The sequence below is a fragment of the Salmo salar genome, chromosome 04 (genome assembly GCF_965601325.2).
Source record: "Salmo salar chromosome 04, fSalSal1, whole genome shotgun sequence".
Lineage (NCBI taxonomy): Eukaryota > Metazoa > Chordata > Actinopteri > Salmoniformes > Salmonidae > Salmo > Salmo salar.
The window spans coordinates 7153424-7164199 of record NC_138294.1 but is presented as its reverse complement, the minus strand read 5'-3'; the positions used below and the strand labels follow the sequence as shown (position 1 = coordinate 7164199).

The 10776-nt window shown below is 40.2% G+C and overlaps 1 long non-coding RNA gene across 1 annotated transcript; it reads right to left on the bottom strand.

Annotated features, from left to right (window-relative positions):
- Positions 1-287: 287 nt before the first annotated feature.
- On the bottom strand, positions 288-10491 carry LOC123735088 (uncharacterized). Its single transcript, XR_014392055.1, has 2 exons — positions 9926-10491; positions 288-3071 (listed from the first exon to the last, which is right to left on the bottom strand). It is a non-coding gene; the product is annotated as an uncharacterized LOC123735088 (long non-coding RNA).
- Between the last annotated feature and the right edge of the window lie 285 nt (positions 10492-10776).

Here is a 10776-nt window from a genome sequence, read left to right as displayed (position 1 = left end):
TCGTTCAAAGAGAAGCATGTGTTGATTGATTCGTGTTTAATGAGTGATAATTTAAAACAAACTTTAGACCCACTACATATTTGCATTGAACCATACTTCTGACATGGATCATTTTGACCCCAGAGGCATATCTTTTATCATAGCCAAAATGTGGTTTATTAAATTTTTCATGACTTTGACAATCAACTTGATCTTAATACATCTAAATCATGGTTTAGTGTTTCTGTATCAATATGGACTTTTAACAAATTCAAATCCTTTGGAGTAATTTTGACTCCAGCCAAAAGCACCTTTGATAAATAGGACGTTTATTTCAAATCAAAATCAAATCACATTTTATTGGTCACATACACGTGTTTAGCAAATGTTATTGCGGGTGTAGCAAAATGCTTGTGTTTCTAGCTCCGACAGTGCAGTAATATCTAACAAATAATATCTAACAATTTCACAACATATACCCAATACACACAAATCTAAGTATTTGAATCTAGGTTTCTCTGTAGACATGATCCATCCCACCAGAGGGTGGAGGGGCACCTGTATCAGTGGTTTTGACCAGATAGACACCTGCAGACACACAGTATAGCGCCTCCCATGTACTCTCCTAAGATTGGACTTTTCTATACCACGTATCATGTGATTGTGTACAAAACTGCCAGTGGTAGAAAACTGCCAGCGGAATGCAGTGCATTCATAAAGTATTCAGACCCCTTCACTTTTTCAACATTTTGTTACATTACAGCCTTATTCTAAAAATGTTGAATTGTTTCCCCTCATCAATCTACACACAATACCCCATAATGACAAACCATTTGCAAATGTATTTACTTAAGTGTTCAGACCCATTGCTATGAGATTCGAAATTGCTTTCAGGTGCATCCTGTTTCCATTAATCATCCTTGAGATGTTTCTTCAAATTGATTGGAGTCCACCTGTGGTAAATTCAATTGATTGGACATGATTTGGAAAGGCACACACCTTTCTCAGAGTGAAAACCAAGCCATGAGGTCAAAGGAATTGTCCATAGAGCTGAGACAGGATTGTGTTGAGGCACAGATCTGGAGAAAGGTACCAAAAAATGTCTGCAGCATTGAAGGTCCCCAAGAACACAGTGGCCTCCATCATTCTAAAATTTAAAAAGTTTGGAACTACCAAGACTCTTCCTAGAGCTGGCCACCCGGCCAAACTGAGCAATTTTGGTATTTTATTAGGATCCCCATTAGCTGTTGCAAAAGCAGCAGCTACTCTTCCTGGGGCCCACACAAAACATGACATAATACAGATCAATAGACAAGAACAGCTCAAGGACAGAACTACATACATTTGGGAGAAGGGCCTTGGTCAGGGAGGTGACCAAGAACCTGATGGTCACTCTGACAAAGCTCCAGAGTTCTTCTGTGTAGATGGGAGAACCTTCCAGAAGGACAACCATCTCTGCAGCACTCCAACAATCAGGCCTTTATGGTAGAGTGGCCAGACGGAAGCCACTCCTCAGTAAAAGGCTCATGACAGAACGCTTGGAGTTGCCAAAAAGCACCTAAAGGACTCTCAGACCTGGATGAAACCAGGCACCATCCCTACGGTGAAGCATGGTGGTGGCAGCATCATGCTGTGGGGATGTTTTTCAGTGGCAGGGACTGGCAGACTAGTCAGGATTGAGGGAAAGATGAACGGAGCAAAGTACAAAGATTTTTCCACTGATGAGGCTCATAGAACAGGGGGAAAACGATTAGGCTTCTACATTGTGACACCATTAAAATACTCCTACTACAATGTTAAAACATTCTACATTGTGACATAATTTCATTGATATCATGAAACAACTCCTTCATGTATGTATTTTCTGATGTTTGATCAGAGATCTTTTATCAGAGTATATTTTTTGATATTGATTACAGCTATGAGGTTTCTCTCCTGTGTGAGTTCTCCGGTGTGATATTAGGGTGCTTGGGTGACTAAAACTCTTCCCACATTGATCACAGCTACACGATTTCTCTCCTGTGTGTGTTCTCTGGCGTGAAGTCAGCTGGCTGGATGTAGTAAAACTCTTCAAACATTGATCATAGCTATAAGGTTTCTCTCATTTTACATTTACATTTACATTTTAGTCATTTAGCAGATGCTCTTATCCAGAGCGACTTACAGTAGTGAATGCATACATTTCATACAATTTCATACATTTTTATTTTTTTATTTTATTTTTTTTCTGTGCTGGCCCCCCGTGGGAATCGAACCCACAACCCTGGCGTTGCAAACACCATGCTCTACCAACTGAGCTACAGGGAAGGCTCTCCTGTGTGTGTTCTTTGGTGGTATATCAGGCTGAATGACTGAGTAAAACTCTTCCCACATTGATTACAGCTATAAGATTTCTCCCCTGTGTGTGTTCTCTGGTGTAGAGTCAGATGGCTAGATGTAACAAAACTCTTCCCACATTGATCACAGCTATAAGGTTTCTCTCCTGTGTGCTCTCAGATGTACTATCAGCCAGCTTGAGTGATTAAAACTCTTCCCACATTGAGTACAGTTTTAAGATTTCTTAACTGTGTGTATTTTTTGGTGTGATTTTAAATCTGTTGAACTAACAAATCTCTTTCCGCAGCCAGAGCAGTGGTACGGTTTCTCTCCTGTGTGTGTTCTCAGATGTACTATCAGGCAGCTTGAGTGAGTAAAACTCTTCCCACATTGATCACAGCTATAAGGTTTCTCTCCAGTGTGTATTCTCTGGTGAGTTTTCAGGCAGCTTGACTGAGTAAAACTCTTCCCACATTGATCACAGCTATAAGGTTTCTCTCCAGTGTGAATTCTCATGTGTACTTTTAGTGATTCTGATCTTAAGTAACTCTTCCCACACTCAAAACAGTGGTGAGATTTCTCTCCTGTGTGTACTCGCTGGTGTATTTTAAGTTCTGATGAAGATTTGCAATGTTTCCCACAGTCAGAGCAGAGGTGAGATTTCTTCTCTGTGGGTTTCTTGAGGTGATATGATCTGGAGAGACTCTTCTCTGCCTCGTTAGCATCATCATGTTGTTGAGGCTCCCCAGAGGATCCAAGATAGTCACGTCTCTCTCCTGTGTGAACAACAAGTCAGACAGATGGTTAAAGGCCCACAACAGCAGAAATCTATTGTAAAAGGTGATGCCAACAGCGTAGCCATAATGTTATACAACAATTGACGTCTGTAATGAATGTTAAAATTACTTCACAATTGTCTTAAGACAGTCAAGTGAGCAACAATAGTCATATTTAGTCTTGTTTTCACATTAGTAGTAACATCAATGATTTTAGGCTAGAAAAAAGTAAAACATTTTGAAATCCTAAGCAGTGTGCCAGATGAATTTTTGGTCTCCAAAATAGGCCCCTTTCTGTGTTTTCTAAAATTGCGACAATGGCGATGCACACGCAATTTGGTTGCAGAAACACCTCCCTGCTAATGAGGAAACCACTAGTTATGGATGTTGTATATCTGCCTGAAGCAAAAACGGTGAGCAAATATTTTAGTTTTTCCACAATGTATTCTGAATATTACAACACACTATCAGTGCAAGATCAGGAGTGCTACTCAAGGAAACTCACATTAAGCTCTGTGTCTATTCACTAATTCACCACCGTGGGGGAAAACTCAGGGGAGTTCTCATCGGCTGACAGCAAATATAGCCTCCATTTCCAGGTTGATTATGAGTGCATTTCACACTACTTTGGATTATAATTGTAAGACTCATTTGAATGTCCTGATTTATATAATGTTTATGTTATTGTTGAAAATCTACTACTTTATATTTAAAAACGTCTTCAACCAGTAAAATGCTATTTGGCTCGTTTTCCATCAGCCTGACAATGAGGGTTTGTCCACTAAGTGTTTAACAAATTGACCCATAACTTCACCTAACAATAACATAGACCTACTGTAGGACCCATAACTTCACCTAACAATAACATAGACCTAGGATTATAAATCATTTAATATTTCAGGTGAAACTTGGAAACTAAAATGTATTTGTCATGACATTTCATAACCTCATCACCAGATAATGTTGTGAATAGTCCCAGTAGGCTAAATGTCCTGAATAAAGGAAAATAGCTCTGTGTGTTGTGCAATAGCCTATCCATCAAGGAACAGTTCTCCACACATTATGAGCTAAGTATCTCTGTGCGCAAACAGACTAACGAGACCCTACTGTAAATCAAGCAGACAATATCACATTATAAACATCAATTTGTTTGGGATATTGGATCCAACGTGGATCACGGCATAACTGTCTTTACCGGTGTAATGAATGAAGAAGCACATTTGACTGGCATTCAGAAAATGATTTCCTGGATCAGCTGATGATAGTTGAACATGTGACTAAGTAAACAGCTACTGTATTAAGTATTATGTGTAATTATTGAAGAACTGCGTTAATGACAGTATCCATTTGGGTGTTGTGAATCAACTTAAGGTGAATCTGTTACAACCATTGGATTTAGCAAACTCTGAAATGATTTAGGATTTATGTGCCCATGAAAACTGTTTTCCCAGCATAACATAAGAAGACACTAAATGTTACGTAGTTAGAGAGCATTTCAGAGATCTGAATACAAAAACAACTGTCCGACAGCAAGATCCAGTATTTAAGTTAAAGTTCATCATAACGTTATGACTATAACTACTGTTCCCTGAAGGAGGGAAACTAGGTACAACATACTATTAAATCCACGCCTCGCTGGAAGCCCCGCCTTCCACAGGTTATGAGCGTGAGACTCTGATTTATTCCTTCAATTTAATTCCGCTCTTCACCGACCCAGGAAGTGGCGGGGCCAAACAGGTGTTGTAACTCGTTCATAACTGGCAGATCGGTAGAAATGGTAAGATAAATTGGCACTCCAAATGGAAAAGGAAAAAGTTTGCGGATTTACCGGAAACTTCAGGAGCATAACGTCCAAATTTACGAAGATCAGCAGCAGGTCGGTAATTGGTTATTTTCTTCTGGTTATATTGATCTCTGGCTTCCTCAAGTCATTTGTGTGTGTTAATTAGTTAATCAAACGCTTGAAGCATCAGTTCAAGTTCCGTACATACAGTTGATTTTATTAAACATGTGGGGTGTGTCTATATGAAAAAATACACGTCATAAAATTTCAACCAATCAATTGGTAGAAAGAAAATACTATTTTTTTTTATCTGGGACAGCCCTAGAACATACAGTGCATTTGGACCCCTTCCCTTTTCCCACATTTTGTTATGTTACAGCCTTATTCCAAAATGGATGACATCTTTTTATTTATTATCAATCTTCAGACAATACCCCATAATGACATAACAATACCCCATAATGACATCACAATACCCCAAACAGGGAATAAAGTTTAGAAATGCTTGCATACCAGGGAACCTTTGGCAAAACCAACTATATCATACTACAACCAATAAGCATACTACAAACTCAATGTACTTCACAAATAGTACGGTTAGTATGATTATTCCAACACAGCTCAGGTCTCTGGGCTGCCATTTTGTTTCTGTTTAAATCCTAGGTTGCCCCTTTAAAAAACCACACAATCAAACAACCAATCTGCAGTTGAAACAATAACAAAGATGTCATTCCACCACTGTTTTGGTAATAAGATGATGGATGGGGCTGGAGACATGTAACTACTCTCAAATGTGATGTAGTTAATGGAGATGGAGGTGTGTTCTAGTGGGTCTGGACAGGTGTGATGTAGTTAATGGAGATGGAGGTGTGTTCTAGTGGGTCTGGACAGGTGTGATGTAGTTAATGGAGATGGAGGTGTGTTCTAGTGGGTCTGGGCAGGTGTGATGTAGTTAATGGAGATGGAGGTGTGTTCTAGTGGGTCTGGGCAGGTGTGATGTAGTTAATGGAGATGGAGGTGTGTTCTAGTGGGTCTGGACAGGTGTGATGGAGTTAATGGAGATGGAGGTGTGTTCTAGTGGGTCTGGGCAGGTGTGATGTAGTTAATGGAGATGGAGGTGTGTTCTAGTGGGTCTGGACAGGTGTGATGTAGTTAATGGAGATGGAGGTGTGTTCTAGTGGGTCTGGACAGGTGTGATGTAGTTAATGGAGATGGAGGTGTGTTCTAGTGGGTCTGGACAGGTGTGATGTAGTTAATGGGGGTGTGTTCTAGTGGGTCTGGGCAGGTGTGATGTAGTTAATGGAGATGGAGGTGTGTTCTAGTGGGTCTGGGCAGGTGTGATGTAGTTGATGGAGGTGTGTTCTAGTGGGTCTGGACAGGTGTGATGTAGTTAATGGAGATGGAGGTGTGTTCTAGTGGGTCTGGACAGGTGTGATGTAGTTAATGGAGATGGAGGTGTGTTCTAGTGGGTCTGGACAGGTGTGATGTAGTTAATGGAGATGGAGGTGTGTTCTAGTGGGTCTGGACAGGTGTGATGTAGTTAATGGAGATGGAGGTGTGTTCTAGTGGGTCTGGACAGGTGTGATGTAGTTAATGGAGATGGAGGTGTGTTCTAGTGGGTCTGGGCAGGTGTGATGTAGTTAATATTTGTATGATGCTGTCATTTGTATTTTTTGTATTGTTTATAAATTATCAAATGAAAAATATTTTTTAAGTCCCAATGCAGTCACCCCTCACTGTTCTATTTTTTGAGTTATTATATAAAACCAATCAGAATTCAGAAGAATGCCAAAGTCAGGTGTGAAGTAATATGGAGGACCAGCCTATTCCCTATGATGTAAACTACAACAGAAATAACTTCAAATGTAGAACTTGAAATTAAACCAACCGTTTCCACTCATGACTTGAGTGATTAAAGTAAACCACAGTTTTGGAAATACATAATGCCATCGAACCAAATATCAAAGAATGTTAGCTATATGCAGTTCTCTTAGCCAGCCCGCTAACATTAGCTATTTAGCCAACTAGCTATGGTCAGCGAGCTGGAGCCCAACTACTGGAGACCAGTTAGAACCCAACTAACAAAACCCAACTAAAACATGCAGATCAAAAGAGCAGAGACACACAGAATGATGTCATGGAAAATCCCCAACATCCAAAATAGATAGATTCCAGATGTCAGTCAGCTAGCAGTAAGCCAAGGTGGAAAAACGAACAAAACTCCCGTAGTGTACTTCACAGAGAATGCTGAAAAGTAGTGATGGGGAACATCTCCCTGAAGCATTCGTGAGCATCAAGTCCATGCTATATTTTGGGTAAATGGTGACTGGCTGACTGATTTATAAATAACAATGAGTAGTTATTTATGATGCAAGGTGATTTGTAGATCAATTAGTCTGCAGTCGCCTGCAGTGTGAGCTGCAGGCGGTTGTTCGATGAAATGAAGCTTCGAACATCATTGATCACGTGCTGCTGATAAATTGATACAGGCATCGGCACACTGCTTTGAAGTATATTGCTTAGCGATTTTAACGCGTGACTCGTAGCTGTCGGTATCAAATGTAAAGTACCTACCTAAAATTTTTTTTTTTAAAGGAGCAAGCAGGTGTGATTTTCTCTTTTGTTTTGAAGCCACGGTAAGAAGGCACCAGAGCCTACCGTGCTAATGGGTTCCCTCTAGATAACACAACCACACAGTGCATGAAAAGCATGAGGTGTGGCTAACGTTTGCAAGCTTAAGCTAGCTACCGAGCTAGCATAGAAACTCAATAGCACAGAGTAGATCCTCCATATGACGCTGAGAAATACTGCATTGTGGGTAGTTTAGAAGATATCCCAAAATAAATGAAAACATGTGTAATAACGAAAAACAACTGTTTGTACTTATAGGTAACCAGATCGTGAATACAACTAGGTTACTAAGTCTTTAACCACACTGTATTGTTACACTGGTGAGTAAAAACTCATGCTTCCCACCCTTTAACTTTTTGTCTGATAATTATAATATACATTTTACTCAACTGCGTTACCCACTCCAGTCAGCAGATGGCGACGTGGGGCTTTAAGGCAATGCTGCTAGTGTGATGTTTAATCTAGTGGATGGGACGCTTTTTTCAACAGCAGCAACAGTTAGTCAGCCACCTCCGTAGCTTGCTAGCCAAAATAGCCGAACCAATAAAGCTCTTTAGACGCTTTCATGTGTATTAGCCACTGTGTTTTAAACACTTCTGTTGTCGAGTTAGTTATCCGATTTAATTTCATATTTACGGTGTTTCTGTTATTAGTCAGCTAGCCGGCTGGTTAAGTTAGCACTAGCCTAGCTAGCTAACATTTCCAACCATGAGCTCACTAAGCTTGCTTCAGAGTTCAAGTAACAGACACATCTCAACATCAACAGTTCAGAGGACCATCAGGCCTTCATGGTTGATATTGCTGCAAAGAAACCATTACTAAAGAACACCAATTAGAAGAAGAGACTTGCTTGGGCCAAGAAACACGAGCAATGGACATTAGACCATTGGAAATCTGTCTTTTGGTCTGATGAGATCAAATTTTAGATTTTATATTTTCAGATGACCTGGCCTCCACAATCACCTAACCTCAACCCAATTGAGATGGTGTGGGATGAGTTGGACCGCAGAGTGAAAGAAAAGCAGCCAACAAGTGCTCAGCATATGTGGTAACTCCTTCAAGACTGTTGAAAAAGTATTCCAGGTGAAGCTGGTTGAGAGAATACAAAGAGTGTGCAAAGCTGTCATCAAGGCAAAGGGTGGCTACTTTGAAGAATCTCAAATATAAAATATATTTTGATTTGTTTAACACTTTTTTGGTTACTACATGATTCCATATGTGTTATTTCAGAGTTTTGATGTCTTCGCTATTATTCTACATTGTAGAAAATAGTAAAAGTAAAGAAAAATCCTTGAATGAGTATGTGTCTTAACTTTTGACTGGTACCATTATTTTCTCATGCAATTACAGTAGGTTGTATCGCTGTAGGTCATGCCAGTAAGTTACAGTAGGTTGTATCCAAGTGGTTGTATCTCTGTAGGTCATGCCAGTAGGTTACAGTAGGTTGTATCCAAGTGGTTGTATCTCTGTAGGTCATGCCAGTAGGTTACAGTAGGTTGTATCTCTCTAGGTCATGCCAGTAGGTTACAGTAGGTTGTATCTCTCTAGGTCATGCCAGTAGGTTACAGTAGGTTGTATCTCTGTAGGTCATGCCAGTAGGTTACAGTAGGTTGTATCTCTGCAGGTCATGCCAGTAGGTTACAGTAGGTTGTATCTCTGTAGGTCATGCCAGTAGGTTACAGTAGGTTGTATCTCTGTAGGTCATGCCAGTAGGTTACAGTAGGTTGTATCCAAGTGGAAACAATGATCAACCCAATGTGGAAAGTGTCGAATTTGGTCAACAACAAAATGAATGACTTATTTGCTACGTGAGGTTTACTTGATCTAACAGAAGTTTCATAATGATTAAGTTGTTATGTGGACACGTGACATACCAACAACTTTGATAAAAACACTATAGGAGTTGTCTCCAGATCGCTATGCATATTCATGCTAGTAGCTTAGCATCTCTCTCCATTGAATACAGGCAGTTGACGACAACAACCCTCATAGAATATAAACAATAGATAACAATAATAAGATGTATCCACCAATCCAAAGAAAGGATAGGCGGGAGCTAGACAACCCACAGTGCTGCTTTGTGGACAACGACTCCCCTTGTTAGGGCAGAGACTTCTTGTCAGCATATCCATCATCTTTGGTGTAGCCAACCCAACTCTCACATGGCTCTATTGGGGGGAACGGTGTGTAGTAAATCATCACTACATTAAAATCACTACATGCCGTGGCCCCCAGTCTGCTGTCAGCAGATAGACCCTTCTCAAATATATATGTCAAGTCACTTTTTGGAAACGGAACGGAGAAAACAAGGGGTAGCTTGCCCTCTATGTCGTCTGATTGTAGACATATCAGTAATCATCCTAGGGCCCTCCGGTGAAGAGGTATTGATGAGCCAACTCCGAATATCCAAAGTGAAAAAACAATTTAAGGCGGTACTTACTGGTGTAAATCAGATCTCCTACCTCCACCTCTTCATCTTTCAATGTGACAGAAATTTCCCCTTCCTTCTGAACTCCAAAAACTGTATCCTTTTTCTTCCTCCTCTTCTTTCACAGTAACATCCTCTTCCTCCTCTTTCACTCTGAACATGTCTTCCTCCTCTTCTTTCACTGGAACAGCCTCATCCCCAACTTCTTTTTTTACTGTGACATCCTCCTCTCCTTCTCCCCTTTCACTACAATGTTCAGCCCCAGAGCTTCTTTCTCCGTCCAGCAGACCTCCTCTTCTTTAGCAGGAGGGGAGAAGCTTAGTGACCTCATTTTCGTGGATGTTAGCTAGCTAGCTATCATTAGCAACTAAGCTAGTGCTAACTTAACCAGCCAGCTACTATATCTGACTAACAAAAAACAACGTAATATTAAATTAAATAGGTTAACAAGTTGATACAAAAGAAGTGTGTCTAAAACACAGCCGCTAATATACACCGAAAGCATCTAACGAGCTTGAATCTTTCGGCTATGTTGGCTAGCAAGCTACCGAGGTGGTTAACTTGTTGTTTTTGAAGAACCGTCCACTAGATTATACGTCACGCTGCAGCATCGCCTGAAAGACGCACATCGCCGTCTGCTGACTGGATGGAAAACGCAGTTGGGGAAAATATTATTTTAAATGGATTTCATTAAATAATACTATTGTATTGAGATATACAAAGACAGGAATGTGTTGATTGATTAGTGAGAATAAAAAAATGTTTACTACAGCACATTTAAGGCAGTTTCATTAAGTCAAAATAAATTTAAATAAGTAGCCAGCTACTGTCGGTCTATACTGCTCCTACATGGTGTAACAATA